This window comes from Silene latifolia, chromosome 11 (assembly GCF_048544455.1).
Source record: "Silene latifolia isolate original U9 population chromosome 11, ASM4854445v1, whole genome shotgun sequence".
In the NCBI taxonomy this organism is placed as follows: Eukaryota; Viridiplantae; Streptophyta; class Magnoliopsida; order Caryophyllales; family Caryophyllaceae; genus Silene; species Silene latifolia.
The window spans coordinates 69,066,933-69,091,830 of record NC_133536.1 but is presented as its reverse complement, the minus strand read 5'-3'; the positions used below and the strand labels follow the sequence as shown (position 1 = coordinate 69,091,830).

Sequence of the window (24,898 nt, the reverse complement as noted above, 5' to 3'; positions counted from 1 at the left end):
AACAAGTTCATTTCCTTTGTAGCGTAGTCATGTATATATTGTTGTATATATTGTGTTTGTTTATCCTTGTTCACATTGATCGACTACGCCACATCCGAGACATGAGGATATTGAAGACCGCATGGTATGATCTTTCCAATCTCCTTTTTCCTCTTTATGTTAATGACTATGTGGCTATTTTGATTGATGCGGTATAACAATGTGAACTTAGGACTTGCATTTAGTTTATATGTCATATTAGTTGGTAGAATCATTTGCATTAGGATGTTTATATGCTAGTTGCATCATGGCATGTAGGTGCATGTTAGAAATTTTTTTTGCAAAACCATCTACTTGGGAAGCTTGACAAGTGTATATAGGCCCTAGTAGATGCTTTTTGTTCTTAAGACTTTGCTTGTCAGAATACTTGTAAAACACCCTAGGATGTGTCATGCTAGTATCCTTTGACCCATGGATTAAGGCCTAGTCAAGAGTACCTTGTGGTGTGATAACTCCTTGGCTACCGTTTATTCCAAGGTGACCCTTGAAACCATCCATCCATCCATCCATCATCCATGTTCTACCACATTTTTGTCATCAAAGGGAATGGGCACAAAAAGAAATCATTTGAGTTCAATGAAATGAAAAGTGAAAGAAAGTTTGCAAAATGCATCAAATGAAAAGAGGAGCAAAAATAGACTCCTAAAGCTTCAAATATAAGCCACCCTCACTACATATGGGGTGACTTTGAAAATGTTCAAAAGAAATGCAAAGAAAAGTTGAAAGTTGTCAAGTGTTGAAAATGCCAAAAATCAAAAAGAAATGGCAAAAGAAAGTGTTCTCAAATGTTATATGCCACATGAAATTGGGGGGAAAAACAAAAATGAAATCAAACTCCCAAAGTGAAACTCAAATGTCTATTGATCCCTTTATCCATCGTATCCATTTTTGTGCATGGTAGAGAGGGGACGACCCTTCTTCTTGTCTAGGCAAGAGGGGGAATTCCACGATCCTCCAGTGTTTCTAACACCATAGGGAGTCTACTCTTGACAAAAGCATTTAACGATTGAGGACAAAGGTACCCTAGCTTGACACAATTTGGAGGTGATTTATTGGTATCCTTCTAGGCTTAGTAGTTCGAAGAAATTGCATCTATGAAGGAGTGTGTACCCTTGAATTGCTTCCCTTGTAGATAATTTCCGCCACTTAGATGAGGAAAGTGGCTATTCTTTTGTAGATGCATCCATTATTTGATTTTGTGTGCTTAATGTTTGGATGTGTCGCCATTTTGGCAAGACCCACCTTGCCTTGCAAGAAGGCATCCTACCTCATGGTTGTCTTATTGTGAGTTGAAGGGGCGGAGTGAGACCCGCTAATTGTCTCATATCGGCTATGTTATTAGGTTAGTTTAAATAATGGTCCTAGTCTTTGTCACCTCTTTACTCGGGACGAGCAAAGGTTCGGTTTGGGGATATTTGATGTGACCATAATTAGAGCATATTTAGTCCCCGAATTAGCCTTGTTCCCATGCTTTTTAGTGCATATTTGGGTCATTTATTGTCTTTAGTTCTTTGTTTTGCATATTCTTTGAGGTTTTGTGTCCTTGGTAGGAAAGGAGTGCAAACCTTGCATTTTCATGGCAAAATGAGACTAAATTGATTGAATTCAAATGACCAAGCATCAAGGAGAGACAAGATTAGAAGGCCTTTGTACATATTATAGTAGATGGGCAATGATGAGAAAAGATCCTTGCATCCCCGAGGAAATCCCCAAGGATTTTATGAAGAAAAGGGAAGAAAAGAAGAAGAAAGCACGCTGCATGACAATCCGAGCGTCTTCCCAAGAAGACGCCCGTCCATCAAGCCACAATTCGTGCGTCTTCCTTACAAGACGCCCGGGCAGCAGCAGCCAGAAGGCGCCCGTCTTCTCCCAAAGACGCCCGGGCCCAGACCATCGAATCCGCCCGTCCCGTGCCTAAGACGCACGGATTCCAAGGCAGCACAACTTTGTTTCTTCAAGCTTCAAGAAAGATGCCCATCCTTCCAAAAATACCGACATTTCCTTAAGTAGGGACTTAATCGTCATTTAAGCCCTTAGTTAACCCTAATTTCTACACCTAATCCCCACTATAAATACCCCATTAGTCTAAAAGGAAAAGCATGTTCTTCATAGCAATCTCTAGTGTAGTTAATATCAATCAAATCTCTCTTTAATTTTGTAATCAACAATTAATCAAGTTTTAATACAAGTTTTATTTCCTTAATCTCCCTTTTGTTCATCCTTTATTTTGGGTAATTGAAGATTATTTGGGTTATTATTGGGAGATTGACAACCTCTCAATCAAGCATCAAGTAGTTCTTTTATTCTTTTCTTTATTATTGGAATCATTAGTAGGTATAATTCTCTTAATCCCTTTTTAATTATTGCTAATTACTTTCATTTATTCATCATGTTTCACTTTGTTGGTATGATTGACAACCTTGCTAGCATGTTCAACATGATAATGAGTGAGTAGTCACCTAGCTAGGGTTAATGGGTAATTAGGGGAAACCAACATGGGGAATGATTCATGCTTAAATTAATATGCTTTCGTGGTTTATTTGCTTGTTTGTTTTGATCTCAACTCATGCACATGTTATGTTTGATGAAATGCGAGCCTATGAATCCTTGCATTTTTTACCCATCACCTATCTTTTCAATGAGACTTGTAAGACATAAACCAACTCGAGTCTCATTAGACCATGCATGTTGTTGAGTAGGGAAGACTAAGTCGACTTGTAGGTGTTGTACAATCTAATCGATTCGGCTCTGGGACCCAAACTTTCCTAGGATTGTAATATATAACCCAACTCAATCCATCACAACAATAATTGCTTGCTTTTAATTTGAGAACATGTTTGTATGATCAATTCCCATGATTCCCCTATGACCCCATGATACCCTAGTGCTTTTTATCAATTGTTTACAACCCTTTTAATTTATCTTGCTTGTTTACTTTCATTGTTATTTAGTTTAGTGACCTTCTACATCAACCCAAATTGTGACACCCCTAAGACACCACTAGTTGCAATAGAAATCTCATCTCAATTCCCGTCCCTTGGGATCCAACCTTTACTTACCTCTTTACTAATTGTAGAGTTGTTTGTGAAAGCTATAAATTGTGTTTTGGTCTAGGTGCTCCTAACGACAAGTTACCGAAAAGATGTAGTTCCGACCACTAAGTCACAAAATCGACACGTGTTTATGACCTACCGATCGTAAACACAAGCCTTACATATATTGTTTGGTACCGTCGCCGTGCATTCGACCGACCCATTTGACCAACTCAATTCATTAATCAACATGTTTTAATTAACATATTTTCAACATATTTTCAAAACCAAATCCTTTTCTAAGGCACTCTTTTAAACTTATTTGATCGCGAGTAGTCACAACGAGAAAACCGTCTCTAAAGTCGTCTACCATGCAAACATCAAAATACGTAAGTTTAAGGGTGTAAATATCTCACTTTATTTCATGTATTTACTGTTTTTATGAGTCTATAGGCATGAAAAATGCATAACACAATTCAAATATAGGTTAAACGAGCCAAAACCGAGCTTTGGCCTGAGACAGGAGCTCCTTGCTATGCAGGGAGGCTCGCGCCTCATGTAGGTGTCCAGGTCAGACTCATCCGTATTTGTTCTCGTCTTTCCTTTTTATTTCGTTTCTTATTTGTAATCGGTTTTTACCGTTTCAAATGTTTCAAATCATTTCTATGACAAACTTTTTAACCATAAATCATAATCACCCTTGGTTCCATATACCATGACGGTTAAATACGTGACTCGGTGATATTAATTGGTTAATTACATTTTAAAGGAATTTCTATTCTTTTATTTACCATTTTAATTCATTTTTATGATGAACATATTTTGACCATTATAAAAATCATCCTTGGTTCTTTATACCATGACAGTTTATTCCGTGACTCGATGACTTTATGGTTAATTGCATTTTAATGGGTATTTTAACACCCTTTTCTTTTATTTAGCATTTTTCTCATTTATTTACATTTGTAAATATATTAGTCATAATTCATAATCATCCTTGGTTCTTTATACCATGTCGGTTTAATCCGAGTGCGATGACAAACTTGACTAATTACAATGAAATGAACTTAACATAATTAGTTCAAATCAAACATTTTCCTTTTACACATTTTAATATGTTTTTCAAACTCGCAAATCCGACAACGAATATTACTAACATAATAGTAATTATTCCGAGTCATGAAAATCATACTTGCAAATCATTAATCACAAAAAACGGTTTTAAACAACCTTTTTAACTACCAGGAGACGCCCCTTGGGTCAGCTCATGGCTCGCGCCCCAAGGCAGCTCCTGTTCTCATATTTCAAAACATGGACAGAGCCCCGTACCTCGCCAATAGGCTCACGCCTTAACAGGGCTGCCTGGCACTATTCTTCCTCGTTTTTAGTACTTGTCTAGGACGATCCCGATTATGGTTTATCCGCATACATGACGGATCAGATTGACGGGTTTGCATTTTACACTTTATCTTTTAAACACCCTTTTTCAAATAAATGGATCGTGTTAAGCATCATAATCCGAATTTGGTAAATGGATGTTTGATTTCCGTTTCACATGCAAATCTATCTAAATCCAACTTGACATCTTATGCTTGATACTTGGATTAAATCAACCGACATAGAAGGCTCTCACATGTTAGGTTAACACTTTTGGATGTGCATTCATGCATTTACCGTTTTATCAACTCTTGCACTTAAACAACCACGATCGATCAGTAGAGGTCGCTAACGCGGGCGGGATTGGGTGTCCTATTAAAGGGCTTCCCAATACGTACCCTCACCCCTTACTCAGAACCTTTGGATAGTGGATGGCCTTATCCAGGGCGTACGAGAGTCATTTTAGGCATAGAATGCTAAAAGGGGGACGAGTCCTTATCTTTAGTACCTATGTCAAACACTCCTTTGTGCTTCGTTTGACCGAGGTATAAAGTGGATTTCGAACGGTTTCCAGGCATCCCATAAATGCTTGGTGGCGACTCCGAATATCTCTAATCGTTTCGAGACCTTTACTGAGACGAAACCGACCGATCTAAAACGATATGGTCGAAAGCATTTTTACGCCACCGAGCGTGGCATTCAAAAGACCGCTGCATGTCCACAGATTGGCTTGGCGTGAAGGTGGCCCATGACCGCAGATCGGTAGGTGGCCCAAATCCACAGATCGGCATGCGGCCCATATCCACAATTTGGCGACTCCGCTGGGGAAAACTAGGACACTTGTGTCATTGTGATTCTTAGAGGTGAAACTCGAACGAGGTCGTGGTTAAAGTGCATTAATTGATATTACGGTCATAAGTCGGGTTCCTTGGCCGGGCCCACAACCTAACCTTTATCGACCAATTGGCTCGTCCCGTCGGCGTGAGTTTTCTAATCCCCGCGTTTCTCATCCCGATTAAGTCAAGCATACCATTGACATTACACATTTCTGTTCCGTCAAAGTGCTTTCATCACCTTCGAGCACGAGGCTAGGGCACCCTCCTTACACATTTTGTTTGGATTGGTATCCCTCTCGCAAATCGGGGTTTGATTGCTTGGTGTGTAACCCACCCTTTTAAGCCAAAACCCGTGTCAGCATTATGCATAATATAATGAACTGCGAGTGCTTATGTGTTATGTGATCATAAGTCCTTCCGTGTCATTTTTAAACTTTCAAAAACACCTTTTTGCGCCGTTATAACGGCCATTTAAAACCTCGGTCTTTCGCCGACTGTTGCTTAACAACACACCTCTCTAGGCCGTCGTAATGATTATTTTCCAACCCGGTTTTCTACAACCGTTTTAAAAACACATTTTGTGCCGTTATAATGGCCGTTTCAAACCTCGGTCTTTCCCCGACCGTTGGAACCTTTTTATGCCGTCGTAATGACGATTTTCAAACCTGGTTTTTCACAACCGTTTCAAACATCGGTCTTTCGCCGACTGTTGCATTTCAAACAACATGCCTTTCTAGGCCGTCGTAATGACGATTTTCAAATCCGGTTTTCTAAAACCATTTCAACATGCCTTTCTAGGCCATCGTAATGACGATTTTCTAATCCGGTTTTCACAACCGTTTCAAAAGCACCCTTTTAGGCCGTCGTAATGACAGTTTTCAAACCCGGTTTTTTACAACCGTTTCAAAACACCTTTTTATGTCGTTATATTGGCCATTTGAAAACCCGGTATTTATAACCATTTCAAAATACCCTTTTACGTCGTCATAATGGTCGTTTCAAACCTCGGTCTATCGCCGACCGTTGCATTCCCAAAGCGCCTTTTTACGCCGTCATAATGACGAATTCTACCCTTGAATTTTTCAAAATTCGAAATCAATTTTCAAAACTAAAACGTTTTTCAAACCGTCATAATGACGATTTCAATCTGTGCATCTTTCCAAATTTCAAATCTCGTCTTCGAAATCAAAATTGGCTTTTCTAAGCCGTCGTAATAACGATTTCAATTCTCACACTTTTCGATTAGCATACCGTCTTTCAAAAGTTAAGCGGTTTTCTAACCCGTCGTAGTGACGAATTCAATCCTCACGATTTACAACTTCAAACCATTTGGAAACAAATTTAACCGTTTTCAAATTTCAAATCTGTGGACGCGGGCCCACGGGGGCGCTTGGGAACAAGCGTTTGCATTTGTGGAGTCGCCACCAATTTATTGTGGAAAATTGGAAACCGTTCGAATACTTCGTGCCATGTCAAGACACAAAGTAGTGGCATGAACACCAAGAACTCGTTACCCTTAGCATTCTATGTCTAGAATGACTCTCGTGGATGCCAATGAACACGGGTGTTCACAGAGATCTGGAGTGAGGGGTGAGGGTACGTATTAGGAAGCTCTTTTGATCAAACACCTAATCCCGCCTACCTGGATAGCGGCCTCTACTAATGATTAGGGAAGTTATCTATACTCGATATATTGTCGATTTATATGCATGCAATGCAACATCCACTAGATTAATCCTAGCATGTGAAAATTTAGACTAAGTCGGTTAACACGTAATTTATCATACAATTGAGTCGAAGTAAAGATTTAAATCGATTACATGTGAAAACATACAAGCAAACGCGATAAAAGGAATATAATAATAATACAATGAAGGAAATTACAATAATTACATCAGATTTATTGATTTATATCGAAAATACATTTAAAACGGATAATTTGTGAAAAGAAAGAATGAATAAATTAACAAACAGAAATTAGGGTGATAATACGATTAATAGTTAATTAAATACGTAATTAATAAACTAGGTCAAGGCAAAACGGGAGTTCAGGGACAGAAATCAACCAGGAGCAGGCGCAGCAGAGCTGCGTCCCTTGGAAGAGGCGCAACAGTTGCTGCGTCCGTTGCTTGGCTCCGTTCTGGCTGTGAAGCCGGAATTGCAAATCGTTAATATTCGTTGGTGTTTTTAATGATCGATTATGAATAATTGACTCGGATGAAAGTGATTAACAGATTATTTACATGTGATTAAGGTCATAAAAACGGTAAAACATGAACAAAACTAACTAAGAACTAATTACAAGATTTATAAGATTATTAATGAATTAATTAGGTTAAACAGGTTATTAATGATGAATTAATGACGGATAACAGATGCAAATATATCAAAGATCGAATTCCAGAGACTCAATATTAATGAATCGAATCTCTAAAACCCGGATTGATTTTAATGACGAAAACCCGCAAATATTAGATTATGAGGGATTTAAGTCGGGATTTAATGACGAATTTAATACTAACTATGATGAATAATATATTACATTATTATGTTTAAATTGTTATGTTAAAGAATCGAAGAACAAACGAAAGAAAATAAAAGCCACGAATTGCCAAAAACAAAGGAAGAAGAAAGGAAGCAGGAACTGCGGCAGCCTCACGAAGAGGCGCAGCAGGTACTGCGTCCCTTCGAAGAGGCGCAGCAGTTGATGCGTCCTTTCTCGATGGTTGTCTTCTGATAATCCGTAAAAAAGAGGTTTAAAACAATGGTTTTACAAATCGGTTTTAAGATTATTTTCGACATAAACCTTACATTAATGATTACAAAAAATAAAGAACAATAATAAAATAAGGATTTACACCCTCAGACTTAAATGTTTGACGAGACGAGATAAACTAAGTTAACGTTTAGTGATGCTCGACTCGAATGTAGACGAAAGTGCCCTCTAGGAGGAAAACGAATAAGATTGATTAATGTTGATTAATGTGGAGTTGGTCAAATTGGTTGGTCATGCAAAACGAGGCTGGTACTCAGAAAGATCCGAGCTTACGTGGTCGAAATTTCAAGCACGTAGACGCCAAAAAGTAAGAATGTGGTATAGAATGCAAAGGGAGAAGAGAAGGGCGGACACTCGCGTGAGAAATATGTGAGACCGAAGGTCTCTATTTATACTAATCACACGAAGGAAATAGGGTTTTTCGGAGAAACTTTGGAAGTGAATCTTGAAAAGATATGAAAAGATACGAAAAATACGCAGAAAAGGACTTGGGAATAGGCGCAGCAAGCACTGCGTCCCTTGGAAGAGGCGCAACACTTGCTGCGTCCTTTCCCAAGTGGTTTCCTCCTGCGAAAGAAAGATTTCCGTGTTTTGATTATGGAATAACGGATTAATCTTGTTTTCCTTAATAATTTGTTTCAATATTACGGGAAATTCTTTACCAAAGATTAAAAGGTTGCAAAATATGGAATAGAAATATCCGGAACATTCCAGAACATTCTGACTCGGTTTTAGAAAATGAAGATGGTTTTTTGACCCGGACTCCAAATGTACTCTAATTACTGCCAAAACGACCGTATCGGCACGTAGATGTCAGTTAAGAGGTAGACACAAGTATTTGAGCGATCACTTGACGATAAACTTACGAACTATCACAAATCGTTCCGTATACCAAACATGCGGCCCAATCATCACCGGGTGGTTTTGGGGAGGTGCAGAAAAGAGGTATCTACAGAGCCTCCACTTTGACTGAGGCTTGGACAAGACGAAAGTCAAAGTATAGCCATCAGGTCAATCGAAGATTACAACCTGACGACTATGGCGACGCGAGGCGGCTAAAGGGGTCTGAGCCAAGGACCTGTCGTCGGGAACATTTTAGAGTCTGTCGACTATCGGGGAGGGTCGTTTAAAGTCCATTAGACTACGTAAGGAAGCTCGCCAGCCATAAGAAGAGACCATACCTGAAATTCCTTGAAACTCCAGGGGAACAAAACGCGATATTGGGAGAAGACAGCAGGACGTAGTCTGGAACTGCTGGGAGAAATCTGCTTGTGGTCGGCTTCAAACAAACTTCGGAAGAGCTTGGGGGTCGATGTTGATCTCCATGTCTCGAGAGGGAATGTCTATCCGTGCACTCTCGCTGGGGGAACATAATCGGGAACTGATCTCCATGTATCGAGAGGGAATGTCTATCCGTGTAATCTCGTTGAGGGAACATAATCGGGAACTGATCTCCATGTCTCGAGAGGGAATGTCTATCCGTGTAATCTCGCCGGGGGAACATAATAAAGGCGTGTCGAAACACCTGTCAAAGAAGAACTGCTTGTTGTGACAAGCTAGGTCTTGGCAAAATAGGGCAACAGTTTGCTGCTGGCTTGGAAATACAGATCCGGGCGAAGAATAAACGTCAAACGGACCAAATATGTGATATGGCATCGAGGAAGAGGCGCACCAAAGATGGGCCCACAAAATAATGAACTTATAACGAATCTTCAACAATTCATATGGAGGAAAACTGAGGAAGAGGCGCAGCACCTGCTGCGTCTTTTCCTGGGCGTGTCAATCCTGCGTAAAAACCCGATGAAACAGGGGTTCATGTTTCATTATTTCGAAATACAATTCCCAATTTCTCTCTCAAATTCCAACCATTTCCGTCAAAATTTGATCCAAAAGCTTGCATTTGCCATGACTAATCGAGGTATGTATATTAATCTTGCATTTATCTTCCGTATTTGATCGAATTGGACCGACAAAATCAGGGTTTTCAATCCTAATTAGTCGAAAATTTGGGGCTTTTCCCCCAAATGATTTTGCCTTGCAAAATTGACTTTATAAATGGCTAATTGGTAATATAAGGATCATAACCATGTATTTGTTTCGAATTTTCGTTGAGTTTTGAGCATTTGAGTGAAATTGTGACGGTCTCACAGCTAAACCGTAAATCACTACGAAAATAGCCTTAGGATTGCCCATTTGTGACGAAAATTGATATTTGGAATCTTTGTATGATGGGTAAACTTCCTATCATCTCGGAATTTTTATTTGTGACGGCTTTTCCAAGAGACTTCCTAGGGCATAATCACCGTTATAACGAAATGCTGTCGAAATTCCGACTCGAACCCATGACTAGGCTTCAACTTAGGCTTGACTCGACCCAAATTACCACATGATCGGCCGGGTTTGTGGAAAAAATTGCCAAGGATGGCGAGAAAAGAGCGATTTAGGAGCTTTGAAAACTCGAAAATCCACTAATTAAGGCTTGTCGTCACTTGACGAGGCCTAAATTTACTTTAATTTTGCAGGTGACGAGGCTTCTACGTCCGGGAGAGATCCCATGGACGTGGACACCGCTCTTGACCCTTCTCGTTTGCTTGAGGAGGCGTTGGAGGAGGCTTTCACCGCTGCATTGACGGCTGCTGAGGTTGCTGAGGACGAGGTCCTCGAGGAGGAGGTTCCTGAGGAGGAGGTGGCCCCGAGACGGACCAACGTTGGACGGGGTGGTCGCCAGCTAAGGGGAGCACCTGCGTGGGCTGAGACCTGGGACAGTAGGCACCTGCTTTGGGCTGCGGAGGGTCACTTGTCCTACAGGACGGTGAAGAGCTTGGCAAATCAAATTCATCACTCTTCATTCATCTTCTTTCATTTCCATTTGTCATTCCTTTTCTTCTTCATTCAAGCTAAAGATAGCTTTTGTTTCGAATCCAAACAAGAGGCCGGGAACATCAGATCGTTCTTGGGCTACACGACAACGATGGGGTGCTATGAGAGGTTGTCGGCGGAGGAGCGAGCCATGATCAAGTGGGGAGCATTCGGCGCCCTGGTGCAGGCTTGGAGGGATATCGCGAGGAGGAAGCTTCGGGCCAACCTTAGCCTGGTCCGAGCTTTCTTGGATCGGTTCTGGGACACGACCTGCACATTTCACATGCCTTTTGGTGAGGTGTGGGTCACTTTGGAGGATTACGACATAATTTCTTGTTTGCCGTGTGGGACTGAGCTGGTGGAGCGGCCGGAGACTGCCGTGAGAGTAGACTCGGCTGAGGCGAGGAGGTTGATCGGCTAGAACTCGGCGCCGAAGGCTGCTGCGGTACCCGGTTTGGTGCCTAGTTCTTACGTTCGGGGCTACTTTGCGGGGAAGACCCCGGCGTCGGTGGTGATCGAGGGGAGGGAGACGGCTCCTTCTCCCTGCACTGCAGAGCAGAGAGTCCGTTTGTGGCTCTGGTGGTTATTGTCTTCGATCTACCTCGGAGACAAGGGAGAGAGGCTTTCGACGAAGCTCCTTCCCTTTATTTATGACCTGATCTCCCTAGGCCGTTGGGACTTGGTCACTGCTGGTTTTGCGGTCCTCATTCGCTTTATGAGGTCCATGGTTCGTCCGGAGTTGATGGAGAAGGGGACTTCTCCTGCTGCTATTAGCCTTGGACTGCTGTTAGAGGTATGAACCTTCACTTCATTTCATGAAAGATCATTTCCTTTTCTTATCAAATCCCGAAAGATCGTTTTTGATTATCTTGCTTTACAGGCGTGGGTGTACTCCTACTTTCCGGGCCTCGCGCCCAAGAGGACGGAGCCTGTGGAGAAGGCATATCTCGTTGTGAGGGATTGGGTGATGTGCCGTACGAGGAGCCGGCGTTCCTTCCACAACGTCTGTCGGCGGGAGGTGAACGCTCTTCAGTTGGACGGCGTGAGTACTTCACCTTGCATTGTTTGTTCATTACCTTTTTCTTAACTGATCATAAGAATGACTTCTTGTTTGCTTTTCCCAGTGGGTGCCCAGGCCTTGGGTGGAGTACGCTGGCGCTCCTCCTTTTGTGGCTGAGGTCCTTCGACCTAAGAGCTCGAGCCGGTTGCTGCTGAGGACGTCGATGGGTCCTGTGTGCTACTTGGGTGAGCGCTTGGCTCGTCAGTGCTCTCGGGATGTCTTGACAGTTCCCATCGATCCTCCTAGGACGATGTTCAGGGAGCCTTCTGAGGCTGAGAGGGAGGCTGACCTGGCTGGCGTTGGTGGTGACGCCCTCCTTCTTCCTTGTGAGGACTACTCGGCGTTCCTTTATGGGTGGCTGGCGTACTGGCCGGTCGTGGTAAGTGTTTTACTCTTATCTTCGATCAATTTGAGAACACGATGAATGATCATCGGCTTAATGGAAATCATTTGACTTTGCAGGAGGTCGAGGCGGCGGGCATCGAGCCCCCAGAGTACCCCGAGACCCTTGAGTACACTGACGCGACGAGGATGAGGACGATCTCCGAGCTGCGTGACTTTGATGTGGCGGTGAGAGATGCTGGTTTGGACGAGTGGCAGCATCTGATTCGGAGGGTGAGTCTCCTAACTTGTATAATTTTGTGTAAGAACACATTTGCTTGAGTTTGTCCAATCGTTAAGAATCTCTTCTTTTGAAATGCAGGTCGCGCCATCCCGGTTCGTGGCTTTATGGAGGGTAGCCAACCGGCTGCGGGCTACTCCCGTCGAGGCACTTGCTGGCGGCCGAGGACGTCAGGTATGAACCTTCCGTTTACTTCATTTTCGAATTTATTAACTTTCCTTATGTTTGAAATGATTGACATGAGCCAATTCTTGTTGTTTGCAGAGGAAGCGTGAGCTGGAGCGAGAGCTTGCCCAGTCCCGGGAGGAGACAGCTCGCCTGCTGAGGGTGCTCGAGGTTCGTGACGCCGAGGTTGCTGCTCTCGAGGCGAGAGTTGCTGAGCTAGACGGCGACCAGCAGTATCTTGTTTGTTGCTTTTTGTTTTTTTGGCTAAATTTTGTACATTTGTAAATTTTTGGACCCACATTTTGGACGTTCGGACTTCGTTTTGGGGCTCGAGCCCCCAGTTTGTGTACATATCCCCTTTTGATTGTATATGTGATGGCCTGAGTGCCTTTGCTGCTGGGTTGCTTTGTTTGTACCTGCAGGTTAGCTTTGAACATGTTTGGTAGATGACGGTTTATGCCGTCATGCTGCCGAAATTTACACAGAAATCACATAGAACATACATTTGTACACATGGCCTAAATTAGCGCAAAACGATGACTCGAAAATGCAAAAAATTTGCCGGAAATGACCGGACGGTAGGAAGGGTTACCCCCTAAAAAAAGAAAAAAAAAGAAACATATAAGTTTGAAATGTAATGTGGGATGAGAGAGTGAAATGATTCCCCAAAATAGAAAAGTAAAAAGAAATGTATAAGTTTGGAAAAAATGAATAAATTAAATTAAATTGGTGAAAAGAAATGGATAAGTGTGCTAAGATGACGAAAATGTCGACAGCGCCTCGAAATGCGTGCCCGTGAAATTAGGAAACACGAAATATGTCAACTTGACGTATTTACCAAAATAATAACCCGTATGAATAGGAAATTATTCGTTGAGGAATTTAGGAAAGATCCAACGCGGAAAATCACAGAAAGAAGGCTGAGGAAGAGGCGCAGCAAGAGCTGCGTCCCTTCGAAGAGGCGCAGTCTTTGCGCTGTTCCCCAGTGCATCCGTCCTGGCGGATTTTAGGAAACAGCTTTTAGTATAAATAGAGACGTCGAGGGAGGTTTTATTCACATAATTCTTCCGTCTATCCTTCGTCTTACTAAATAAAGCTCTCAAAATAAGCATACATCATGAATACTCTCGAAATTCATCTAAAAGAGTGGACAAATGAGTTCTCTAATGTGGAGAAACACGACATGGGTGCTTATAATTTTGGATCGCTATTGAGTTTGAAGGTGATCAAAGTAGTCAAACCGTTCCTAGATGCTTGTCTTGATTATTGGGACCCGAATTATCACGTATTTGCCTTCCCTGGAGGCGACATTTGCCCATTTCCCGAAGAAATTGCTGCGATTGGTGGTTGGGACCCGGAACATTTGCCCGCTATTCCCTCTACTTCTCAAGGATATAAGAACAAGTTTAGGGACTTGCTTGGGTTGGCAAGAGCTGATGTGGACCGTCTTGTGACTTCTAAAGGAGTGCGAATGTTGGACTTCATCGATCGATTCATAAACAGGGCAGATCCCACTATCTCTTGTGTTGCGAGGCGAAGGGCATTCGGGTTTTGCCTACTACATGCATATGTCCTTTAAGGGCATGTTGATGAGGATTTGAGAGGCGACCTCGTTATTTGAGCTTGATTGAGCAAATGGAGCTGCGCAGGAGCCCAGCTTGCCTCTGCTTAGGAGAGATCCTATTGGGTTTAGATAACAGGAAAGCCAATCGCGACCTTCCATATCTGGGGAGTCCCATTATATTGCAGGTAAAAGAATTTTTTTTTCTTCTTTTTTTTTTCTCTTTTTCGTTTTTTTTTTTTTTTAATACCCGTTTTTGTTAGGTTTGGCTTATGGAGCGTCTTCGATTGATCGAGCCCCAAGTTAATGTTCCTGCTTATCATGCTCGCTCAATTGCAATGAGGACCAGGCTCTACATGGTGGACTTCACTCGAGTCTGCAACTATTGGGAAAACAAATTGAAGAGTGAAGATGGCCCCTTGATTAGATGGATCGTACCATGGTGGCATCTTAAATTTGTCACTGGAGTATCTTCCTTGGATCCTACCCGGTCTGTGCGCATCCCTGGCTTGGAGTTCATGATATGCATCTTTCCGGAGAGGTTGATGAGGCAGGTTGGATTGAAGCAGATGATTCCGAAGCTTGACACAGTCCGGCAGACTGCCGTGGCGCTTACTACTGAGAGTCGAAGAGAATGGGCCATCAAATGGGTTCAAAGGAACATTTGGTTCTTGAACTCTTCTGTTAGTGCTCTATGGGTGTCGGATTCCTATCTGCGGTGGAGGAAAGCTACTACTCCGGAGGAGCGCGAGAGATTAAGGAAACGCGAACCTGTTGACTACAAGGTTCGTGAGGTAGAAAAGTAGAAAGAGAAGCACCTGACTGAGGGAGAGGAAGAAGCCGGGTTTCGAGTTGTTCATCCTTCGAAGAAACCGAAGACTTCTCCTGCCGTCGAGATGGTGGTTGACAAGAATGGCAAGGCTAGACCACGAGAGAGACCATTGGTGATTAGGTCTGAAGTGGCGCAAGAGCGTCCGGCTCGAGGTCGGGACAAGAAATATGATAAAAATGACAAAGGCAAAGGGAAAATGGAAGAATAGCCTAAGTCTTTATTATGATTTATTATTATTATTATTGTAATAAGAAGGTGGGGTTTTTAGAATCCTAGCCTACTTTTATTTTTTATATTATTGGGCATATTATTATTAAAGAAATGAAATAAAAAGAGGTTGATTGGTTATGAAACCGTTACGATTTTCTATCATTATTCTTGTCGAATGCCAAATGCATTTGAAAATGTCCTTCTATTTACATTTAAAATAATTAATAGGTTGTATCCCGTGAAGGATTGCCTACGTATTCATTTAAAAAAATGAAATCAAACCCTTGCGCGTAGTGCAAGTAAATGTAAAAGAATAATTGTTCTAAGCAAGAGCTTGTAATGAACTTAGAAAATAAGCATGAGCTTTTACTTACTCCTAAAATGCATTCAATTTATTTGATGATATGAGGATGACGAATTGTCAAAATGCAAGAGCGAGATGACGTTAGTTTAATTCAGCTTGGCCAGGGGCCGTTTATTTCGTGCCACAAGATCGACACGTGAGGTTACGCGAGGCGCGTTTTTTGCTCCTATTCTAGGCATAGTAACGTTTCAGTTGGTCGAGGTTTGTTGGGTTGGCAAATTCGTTCCCATCTAGGTCTGTGATTCTAACCGCACCTCCTGGAAGTATGGACTTGACTAGAAACGGCCCGGCCCAATTGGGTTTGAACTTCCCTCGTGGATCGACAGGTAAAAGAGCTCTAATTGATTTGAGGACCAAGTCTCCTTCTTTTATATTCCTTGGCTTAACCCTTTTGTTGAAGGCTCGCTTGATACGTGCTTGGTATGTTTGCACATTATGTAATGCACATAACCTTCGTTCATCCAGGAGGATGAGTTCTTCATATCTATCCCTCTTCCACTCGGCTTCTGGGATTTGACTTTCGAGTAAGATACGCAAAGATGGTATTTCTAGCTCGACTGGTTGTACGACTTCCATGCCGTAGGTTAAATAGAAAGGAGTAGCCCCAGTGGGCGTCCTAACAGATGTACGGTATCCCCATAAAGCAAGGGGTATCTTGCTTGGCAAATCTCTATAGTTGTCAATCATTTTCTTGAGAACCGTAAAAACGTTCTTGTTTGCCGCCTCTACCGCGCCATTGGTTTGTGGTCTATATGGCGAGGAGTGGTGATGCTTGATTTTGTACTTGGCTAGCAATTGTTCATTCTCAGCTTGGAAATGTGATCCATTGTCACTGATGATCTCATGTGGGCAACCATATCGACAGATGATATTGGTTTGTATGAACTTTGCCACGTTCTTGGCTGTAAGGCTGGTGTAGGAAGCTGCTTCTACCCACTTGGTGAAGTAATCGATTGCTAGTAGGATGAAACAATGTCCTCCTGTTCCGGCTAGAGTGATCTTGCCGATGATGTCAATTCCCCAAGCAGAACATGGCCAAGGAGATGTCATGGTGTAGAGCAATGATGGAGGGACATGTTGCACATTCCCGAAGATTTGGCAATTGTGGCAATGTCTTACATACTTGATGCAATCGGATTCCATTGCGGTCCAATAATACCCCAAACGTGTGATTTTCTTTGCCATCATGGGTCCACTAATGTGAGGGCCACATTCTTCATCATGGACTTCTTCCATCACTTTCCGTGCCTGTGAATGATCAAGACAGCGTAGGATTACACCAAGAGGTGTTCTTTTCTACAATTCTCCTTGCATGAGAACGTATTGGGAAGCTAGTAAGCGTATAGCGCGTTGTCCCCTTTTGTCCATATCTGGTGGATAAGTGCCGTTGAGCTTGAAGTTTAGGATCGCTTGGAACCAAGGTTCCTCTGTGGTTTCCTCTTCATTAGTGATTTGGTGCACATAAGCTGGCTCCGACCGTCGTTCGATGTATAAAGGCATTTATGCCATGCTATCCGGCATATTAATCAAAGATGCAAGTTTTGCAAGAGCATCTGCAAATTGATTTTCCTCTCGAGGTAGGTGTAGGTAGGTCACTTGATCGAAGAATTGGGCTACTTGGTCTATTCTGGCTTGATAAGGCGCTAAGCTTTCACTTCGGATTTTTCAAGATCCCGTAATTTGGTTGATGATCAGAGATGAATCCCCATGTACTCGAAGATTCTTGATGCCTAAACTCACTGCCGGTTGCAATCCAATGAGACAAGCTTCGTATTCGACAGCGTTATTTGTCACCTCGAAGTCGAGTTTGACAGAGATTGGTGTATGCTCGCCTTCAAGAGAAATGAGCAACACTCATATTCCAAATCCTCTTAAGTTCGATGCTCCATCAAAATAGAGGTCCCAGGAGTCTACATCCGTTTGGAGTATATCCTCATTCCGAAACGACCAGGTGTCTATCGTTTGTGTATCATTAATGAGATTTTCTGCGAAGAATTCAGCAACGGCGTGCCCCTTTATAACTTTCAAAGGTACATACTTGAGATCGAACTCTGAGAGCATCAAAGTCCATCTCGCTAAGCGTCCATTGAGAACGGGTTTCTCGAAGAGGTATTTGATAGGATCCATTTTGGAGTATATTTTGACGGAGTAGCTAAGCATGTAATGGCGTAGCTTCTTCGTTGCCCACACAAGAGCGAGGCATGTCTTCTCGAGTGGCGTGTATTTACACTCGTACTCCAAGAACTTCTTACTAAGGTAGTAGATAGCTCTTTCTTCTTTTCCTACGGTTTGAGCTAGCATGGCGCCCATGGCCGTTTCAGTTACCGTGAGATATAAACCAAGAGGTTGATCTCGTTGAGGTGGCATGAGCACTGGTGGTTTGGCTAGTATTTCCTTGATTCGGTCGAAAGCCTTCTGACAGTCATCATCCCACATGGTGTGATCTGTTTTCTTTAACTTCTTGAAGATAAGTTCGCAGATCATGGTGAGTTTCGATATGAATCAACTTATGTATTGCACCTTGCCTAAGAATCCTCTAACTTCTTTCTCCATTTGAGGTTGCGGCATTTCGATTAGAGCTTTGATCTTGGAAGGGTCTATTTCTATACCTCGTTGTCTAACAACATATCCCAGGAGTTTACCAGATGTTACTCCGAATGCGCATTTTTGAGGATTGAGCCTCATGTTGTACTTCCGTAGCCTTGAGAAGAACTTGCAAAGGTTCGCGATGTGCCCCTCTCTTTCCTTGGACTTGACAATCATGTCATCTACGTATACCTCAACTTCTTTATGCATCATGTCATGTAAGAGCGTAGTTGCGGTGCGTTCAACAGTAGAAAAAACCCCTATAGTGGCGGTCATAAATGACCTTTTTGTGGCGGTTTTTACAAATTTTGGGTGCGCCGTATATCACGGGGTTGTTTACACTTTGTTGCGGTTGTACAACGGCCACTATAGCTTACCTACAATGGCGGTTTTTAAACAAAACCGCCATTATAGGCTTATATAAAATGGCGGTTATTAGACAAGAACCGCCATTATAACTCATCTATAGTGGCGGTTTTTGTTTGAAAACCGCCACCATAGGTATATCAATAATATCATTACACCACTACATGTTCTCTATAACGATGGTTATTGATACAGAACCACCACTAAAGGTAATTATAACGTCGGTTGTTGGTATAGAACCGCCATTAAAGGTAATTATAACGTCGGTTGTTTGGTTAAGAACCGCCACCATAGGTAGTTATTTAAAAAAAAAAATTATTTGCTACCAAAATTTTGGTAGCAATATCCTAAAGATTTGACAATCCCAATAACGAAATGAACAAACAATACATACAACTATACAAGAGAATGGCAACTAACAAACTTGTGTATCATCAGACCCAACAAATTAGTATTGCTGGTCTTACAAAAAAATTACTTCCATGTGTATAAATAATCACATACACGTCTTAGTTAATAAACTAATTAACATTACATGTACTCTAAACTTAATTTTGATAGCCCAGACCTCCTTAACATCTTTGATAGCTTAGGAAGTTCCGAGCGTCATCAAGACCATTAATCGCCGAGCCCTCTGATTAAGATAATTGTACTCATTGGCCATTCTTATGTTCAATTTATCTGCAGTGAAAATAACATTCAAATGATGCTGATAAGTGATAACTACCAAGATCTTTTAGAGACGGATACTAATGTTAGGCTGGAAAATAGAACCAATTGCTAAGAGTATGAGGAACAAACAGTATCCTATGACATTATTAATTTATTATCACCACATATGGGACAAAAGAAATACCTCTTATAGATCAGATGGGGCGCCAGCACAAAGTTGGTAAGAGACATGATATAAGCGTTCCCAGGGGCCAACTGAACCACTCTTGACTGCAAAATAAACAATATAAGATCAAAAAAGGAATAGAAAGCAACAAAGTCCTGATTCAAAAACTACAGAAAATCTCACCTTATAAGCAGTACTGGTCATAGGTTTAAGTTTAGCAGAAAGCAATACTGGTCATATGATTATCTTATATTTTTTAGGTTATATCAAATGAGTGACATCTTTAGGAAAATTGCAATGACAAAATTGTGAATTAGATCATCTAAGTTACCTATTGATGTTGAGGAAGAGACTGAATGATGGTCTTTACTTCAGTGGATTTATTTGTCTTCAACAAGTGAAAGCAAGTGCCATATGATGGATTTGTACCTGTGATAAGGAAAGGTGAAGGTCATATGTAATACCCCGTATTTTGATAATATTTTGTATGAATAATTTATGTAATTCAAATAGTTAATTAATGGCATTTCTAATAATAGTTGCAGATAAGATGTTAATTAAATCATAAAATGAGTAAGCAAGTCGGTAATTGGGCTTAGCTAACAATAGGGTCTTGGGCCGTGTGCTATAATTGTAGGGATAGATTTTAATGGCTTAGTACGAGTAGTAGTCGGGAATTATTTCGGGATTTAATAATAATATTAATAAAGAGAATAATAAAATAAGTAAAGGTAATATTAATTATAATATTAATAATCCTAGTAATATTAGTAATAAATTAGTAAAGGGAGTATATGGTTATCCTAGTTATGAAAAGACTAAAATATAATATGTAATAGTAAAAATAGTTGTAGTAGTTGTAATAATAATAAAGAGAGAAACTTTCCTAAAGTAATACTACCTTATTACTATATATATCATGGTAGCATATTCATAAATCACTTATTCACTTTTACAACATCACATAAAAGTTAGGGAGGGATAGGGAGAATAAGAAGGAAGATAAAAAGGGAAAAAGGAATTTGGTAGTAATAAATTTGGAGATTTTAGCATCTGCTTCCATTGGATTGAATCTTTTATTTTGTAAGTTCATCTATAATCTTTCAAAGTTTTAATCATTAATCCTTATAAGCATGTTTTAAAATTTAGTTCATCACCTAATCATGTTTAGATTAAATATAATCATCTATAGTTAAGTTTGTGACAATTTTGTTAAAGAATAAAGTTACAGCAATTCTATAAATTTGTAAGTTGTCTTAAACGAAGTATCAGACCATCTTAAAGTCGTTGTCTTCGAAAACGTAAAGAATAGATTTAGGTTATTTTCAAGCCTAGTTGATGCCTGTAAAATCTTGTAGCAATTGAACATGTAGATTTTCCTGAATAAATTCTTTATGAACATGTCGACTGAGAATCCGCGAATGAACTATAAGTCTAAAGTTTATTTTTTAAACCTAATTTATAAATTGAAATTGAGTTAGGTCTTTTTCTTACATTAAAATTAGAGAGTCTAGATGATGTTAGGCTTTTGTTTCACTTGAAAAGAATTTGTTAAACATATTTTAGAGGTTAATACTTTTTATGCGACGGAATTCGTCAGTATTTTTGATTTCTTCAAGAAAACCCTGATAAGTCCAGAATTTGAAGAAAGTCTATTTCAAAAGAACTGTAGATATGTGTCTTAGGGTTCCAACCTCATTGGTCTTGCATCGTTTGGATTTTTAATGAATTAATTATGAATTTTATAGCGAGATTGAACTGTGCTGTAAAACGGTAGAATTAGACATTTTACATTAAAGTTGTCAAAAGGATTAGGATGTCATTGACTTAGGATAAGTGCATGATTAGTTGGTTGGTTATGTTGTAATTGTACATAATTATGTTATGTAGGTTATGGATTTGTAAAGGATCGATTTGATTGCTTGTGTGACTTGAAGATTTGCTATCAGGTAGGAAACTACTCAATCTTGTTTTGTTTATGCTACTAAAAGATGGATTAATTGTATATTGTGGAGGATTGGTGAAGGAGGAGTTTAACCGGTTACAACGATCTTTTATTGCCTAGCTGGATTTTCTGTCTTATGCCATTATTCTATATCACGTTTGTTTGGTTATATTACTGAGCCTATCATTATTATTGATTGTTGTTGGAGTTGGGGGATGAGTTTGTGTGTAACCAGACTGTGTGTCTGAGGCGGGACTGTGTGTTCAGTATATCCGGACTGTGTGTCTGAGGTGGGACTGTGTGTCCTGGAGTATGACTGTGTGTCTAGAAGTGGAGTATGACTGTGTGTCTAGAAGTGGAGTATGACTGTGTGTCTAGAAGTGGTTGTGTGCCGTGGGGTGAAGTGGACGAAATGTAACTGTGGAATCTATTTTTTTTATCAATGATATTGCGGGTTGCTTTATTCTTATTCATTGTTTAGTTTTCTACTCAACCTCGTGGTTGACAGTGTATTCGTGAACACCTGCGGTGAACCGTTTTATGGGGAGCAGATTTGACAGGTACTAAAGATTAGCTGACTTGGAAGCATTGGGATGAGAGCTCAACTTGGAACCTTAGATGAAGTCTAGATCACATAGATTATTTATTCACTTTATTTATTTCCGCTGTGGGTTGTATTATTTTATATTAAGTCTTAGTTGATCAAAATTGTAAAACATATGTAATCATTAAAGTTTTAATTTAAAGTACTTTGGTTTGTTGTACTTTGTTATTCACTACCTTGGGAAACCGAGATGGTAATAGTCCTATTTATTTGGGAATGTCTAGCTAAAGGCTCCTGAATAAATGGGGGTGTTACATCATATCTTTCCATAAGCAAGATGAACTTTGTCTGTAGGCCAAGGAATAACTAAGCATCCACAATTATAGAAGCGAATGAAAGTCATAGTATTGAGCTTACAGCCTCCAACAAAAATACTTTTATAGAATACATGAAATGAAGAAAAAGTACATATTCAATATATTAAAGACCACAAAAACACACTTCCAGTAGTCAATGCCAAATGCTTGGCAGAAAGCACACTTGATTGAACAAACTAAGATTAACTCAAACAAGTAAACATTTCTCTTAGTCAAAATAATTTGTATACAACCAATACATCAACCTAAAATCTAATACATTGCACATGACAAAATATCAAAGTAGTATAAAAGTAAATCACCTATAAATAATAACAAAACATTACTCTTGAAGTTTCATTTTTGATGGAAAAACATGGAAAGCATGGGCTATATATGGAGTTGATTCTTATTGGGAATGATAACTAACATCTATTGCTTCAAAATGATGTAAAATGGGCTAGCAAACTCCAAGGAAGTAGGGATTTATAAGCACTGAAAGTCAGGACAGAAACATGGGAGTTGCTGAAAGTTTGTTTGAGGAGTATGCATATCAGGGGTATCTTGGGAACTCTCAGTTGATGTATACCACACTCTCAATGTTGCTACATGCCTATAACCTATTACTATGGGTTCATTTACCAAGATCTGGAAGGCATACAAGGAACACAAACAAAGAGTGATTAATGTTTAATTTATTTAACAAACAGCTATACGTTCATACTTCATAGTAATCAACATATCTCAGTACCTCAATTCTAGGAAACTACTAAGACTTCGATCACAATCAACATAGCTAACTACAACACTAATGAAAGTTTAAGTACTCTTGAAAACAAATGTATTATCAAAGTAAAGCCAAGTTGAATATATAATAACAAAGGAAAAGAGGAAGTTCACCTCTAATCCAATAACATAGCGTTCAGGGGAAGCTAATATCACTACGTCATAGCCCTGCAACACATTAATGGATCACGTTCAGCGAAAGATAGCAATTCATATTGTGGCAGGATGGAAAAGGTAAATGGGAAACAATACATTGTTTAGTACAAAGACTTACACTACCACAACCAGACTGTTTAATGAACATAAGAAGAGAGCATATACATAGAGAGCATAAAATCCTTTCCCTCATCTTTTAACCTAATGTCCTTTTCCAACCCAAGAAGCAGGCAATGTTTATGATGTCAGCTAAACACTTCAGACTATTGCAAAGACCCGTTTCTACACTAAAGCTAATCTCAGACCCACGCGACTAATCTATAACATCTTCTTTTAGTTTGATTATTTCCACCTCGCCAGCAGAAACAACCACAGGTAAAACTCTTCATCTCTTTTAAGAAAAATAAGATAAGCAACCAAGCCAACGAACCTAAGGTAATTCAGAACAGGGACTTTACTTTCCTCGACATTTACTAAATTAGCACCTATTAGCCAGGGCTGGAATATGGTGCATAAAACAATATCCGAGATAAAAGCATAGGCCAATCTCTCAGACCAAGATAACAAAATAAGAACTCCCATCTCTGATTTCTCTCCCGAAATCACCTTCCCCTCATTTCATTCTAGAATACTTCCAACTAGTTAATTTATATAAGCAATACAATGATACATTACAGCATTTTAGAACAAGTTGACTTTGGTTGTCAAAGGATGTTCTTTATCAATTAAAATCACAACATCAATTGTTCTCTATCAATTAAAATACACCATCAATCAAATTCAAACCACAGATCTGGCAATCACATATATCCATAACATCAAATCCAAAATAAACTACACCTCTTGTATTTTCAAAGAGGTTTTATAATCAATTTCAAATGGCTTAACACCAAAATGCCACTCGAAAGATTTCCAAAGTGAATATCTAATTCTATTTGACCTCAAAATATATACAAAATTGAAAATCGAATACCTAGATAATGAAATATACCCGCAGGAGATTGATGGTTGTCAAGGGCGGCGTGAGATGGAAACGGACGGTTGTCGAGGGCGGCGTGAGAAAATGAAGTTGACGGTTGGAGTTGATGATTTATTGAATTGAGGGGATTGTTTGTGAGGTTTAATTTAGGGGTTGGGGGAAATGAAGAGGAAGACGAAAGAATTATAAATGGTTTTGTGAATGTTTTTTTTTCTATTAAAGTCGGTTTTAATTAAAAACCGACACAAAAACATATAATGGCGGTTTTTTAGCCCAAAAAATTATAACCTAGTATTAATTTTTAGCGTCATTCTTAACGCCAGTTGTTAATATAACCGCCACAATTGACTTATGGTGGCGTTTTCGTTTTGGAACCGCCATAAAAAGTATTAGTTATCACGTCGGTTCTTACATAAACTGCCACAATAGACCTCCTACATACATTAAATTTGGGTTCCCGCCAATTTATTGGGCTTTTCACGTCGTTTCTATTAGAACCGCCACGATAACCGCGTCGTGATAGGGGTTTTTTCTACTAGTGGTTGGTATGTAGCTCCGGCGTTGATTAACCCAAACGGCATAACCGTGTAGCAATAGGTTCCCCATTGA

General features: G+C 40.2%; 1 long non-coding RNA gene across 2 annotated transcripts; it reads right to left on the bottom strand.

Annotated features, from left to right (window-relative positions):
- Positions 1-19,252: 19,252 nt before the first annotated feature.
- LOC141614916 (uncharacterized) lies at positions 19,253-24,432 on the bottom strand. Of its 2 annotated transcripts, none has more exons than XR_012529463.1 (5): positions 24,302-24,432; positions 23,269-23,322; positions 19,855-19,952; positions 19,542-19,627; positions 19,253-19,366 (listed from the first exon to the last, which is right to left on the bottom strand). It is a non-coding gene; the product is annotated as an uncharacterized LOC141614916 (long non-coding RNA). The 2 variants fall into 2 exon arrangements; XR_012529464.1 differs by having other exon boundaries at positions 24,284-24,397.
- Positions 24,433-24,898: the final 466 nt, after the last annotated feature.